The sequence below is a fragment of the Capricornis sumatraensis genome, chromosome 11 (genome assembly GCF_032405125.1).
Source record: "Capricornis sumatraensis isolate serow.1 chromosome 11, serow.2, whole genome shotgun sequence".
NCBI lineage: Eukaryota > Metazoa > Chordata > Mammalia > Artiodactyla > Bovidae > Capricornis > Capricornis sumatraensis.
The window spans coordinates 44860818-44863210 of record NC_091079.1 but is presented as its reverse complement, the minus strand read 5'-3'; the positions used below and the strand labels follow the sequence as shown (position 1 = coordinate 44863210).

At 34.1% G+C, this 2393-nt stretch overlaps 1 non-coding gene across 1 annotated transcript; it reads right to left on the bottom strand.

Moving 5' to 3' along the window:
- Positions 1-631: 631 nt before the first annotated feature.
- On the bottom strand, positions 632-758 carry LOC138088865 (U6atac minor spliceosomal RNA). Its single transcript, XR_011145770.1, has one exon. It is a non-coding gene; the product is annotated as a U6atac minor spliceosomal RNA (small nuclear RNA).
- Between the last annotated feature and the right edge of the window lie 1635 nt (positions 759-2393).

The window sequence follows — 2393 nt, the reverse complement described above, 5'->3', positions numbered from 1 at the left end:
CTAGCACCAAGCATCTCAATGGACGTTTTGGACAGGACCAAATTTCAAGAACTTTTTGGCATGGACCAAGTGTCTCAATGGATATTTTGTTCTTCTTTCTCAAAATTGTTTTGGCTATTCCCCATCGTTTGTGGTTTCATACAGATATTGGATTATTTGTTTTAGTTCTATGAAATGTGCTATTGGAATTTTAATAGGGATTGTATTGAATTGGTAAATTGCTTTGGGTAATATGGACTTTTTTTTCTTTATTTTTTTAAAATTTATTATTGTTTTTACTTTACAATATTGTATTGGTTTTGCCACGCATCAACATGAATCTGCCATGGGTGTACATGTGTTCCCGATCCCAAACCCCGCCTCCTACCTCCCCTCCACATCATCCCTCCGGGTCATCCCAGTGCACCAGGCCCAAGCATCCTGCACCCTGCATCGAACCTAGACTGGCAATTTGTTTCTTATATGATATTATACATGTTTCAATGTCATTCTCCCAAATCATTCCACCCTTTCCCTCTCCCACAGAGTCCAAAAGACTGTTCTATACATCTGTGTCTCTTTTGCTGTCTCGCATACAGGGTTATTGTTACCATCTTTCTAAATTCCATATATATGTGTTAGTATACTGTATTAAAAACTGTGGTTAGATGCCATGAAGAAGGTGGCAATGCCTTAACTGTATGCGTGTTGTCAGGCCCGAGAGCCTCTTCCATCCTTGTCAAGGGGAGTGCTAACCTTCTCTCCTTTCATATGGACATTTTAACATTATTCTTCCAATCCAGGAGCATGAACTATCTTTGTTTATTTGTACCTTCTTCTTCAGTTTCCTTTACCAGAGTCATAGTTTTCAATGTATTTGTCTTTCATCTCGTTGGTTAAATTAATTCCTAGTTATTTTATTCTTTTTGATATTATGGATTTCTGGTTTTGTTTCCTGCAATGAAATTCATTCATTAGTTCTAACAGTCTTTGTTTTTCTTTTTAGTAGAGTCTTTGTGATTCTTTCTATATAATATCATGTCATCTGCAAATAGTGATAGTTTAAATTTATCCTTTCTAATTTGGCTACATTTGCAAGCCTAGCCTTGTGTAACTGCAGTGGCTAGGCTTTCCAATACTGTGTTGAAAAAATAGGCCAAGAATGGGCATTCTTGTCTTACTGTTGATCTTAGAGGAGAAGTTTCAGTTCTTATCAGAGTATGGTGTCAACTGTGAATTTGTCATACATGGACTTCGTTATGTTGAAGTATCTTTCCTCTCTGCCCATGTTAAGAAAAGCTTTATCATAAATGGTTCTTAAATTTTGTCAAATGCTTTTATTTTGCATCTATTGAAGTGATCCTATGATTTTTATTCTTTTATTTTGTTATTATAGTATGAGGTTTCATGTTGATTAATTTGCAGATGTTGAGCCATCCTTGCATCCCTGGAAAAAAGCCCCACTTAATGATACTGTGTGATCTTTACGCATATTGTTGGATTTGGTTTACTAGTATTTTGTTGAAGATTTTGGCATCTATTATCCATCAAGGATATTGGTTCATAGCCTGTGTGTGTGTGTGTGTGTGTGTGTGTGTGTGTGTGTGTGCACTATCCTTGTGTGGTTTTGGTGTCAGGGTAATGCTGGCTTCATAACATGTATTTGGAAGGTGTTCTTCCTTTGATATTTTTGGAAGAGTTTGAGAATAAGTATTTAATCTTATTTGAGTATTTTGTAGAGTACTCCAGTTAAACCATCTGGTACCTGGGCTTTTGTTTGTTAGGAGCTTTTTGATTACTGTTTCATTCTCCTACTAGTATTTGGTCTATTCAGATTTTTAATTTCTTCATGATATATCTTGGAAGATTTGTTTCTAGGACTTCATCCATTTCTTCTCAGTTATCCTGTTCATTGCCATGTAATTCTTCGTCTCTTATGATCATTTATATTTCTATAGTATCAGAGTAACTTCTCCTCTTTTATCTCAGATATTGAGCCTTTTTTATTCTTGGTTAATCTAGCTAAAGGTTTGTCAATTTTATTTATCTTTCAAAGAACTAGCTCTAACTTGTATTAATCTTTTTTTTTTTTAGTTTATTTTATTTACTTCCACTCTGATGAATTTTTTTTTTCCAATAACTAATTTTGGAATTTGTTCTTCCTTTTTTCATTCCTTTAGGTATAAAGTTAATTTGTTTAAAATTTTTTTTTCTCATTTCTTGAGGTAGATTTTGGTACCTCATATTTATGGTTTTGTTTCAAGGCATTTTTAATTTCTCTTTTGATTGCTTTAGTGATGCAGCGATTGCTCAGTATCACATTGTTTTTTTCTTGTGATCGATTTCTAGTTTCATACCATTGTGATCAGAGAAGATGCCTGTTATGATTTTCTTTATTGAGTATTGCTTTGTGA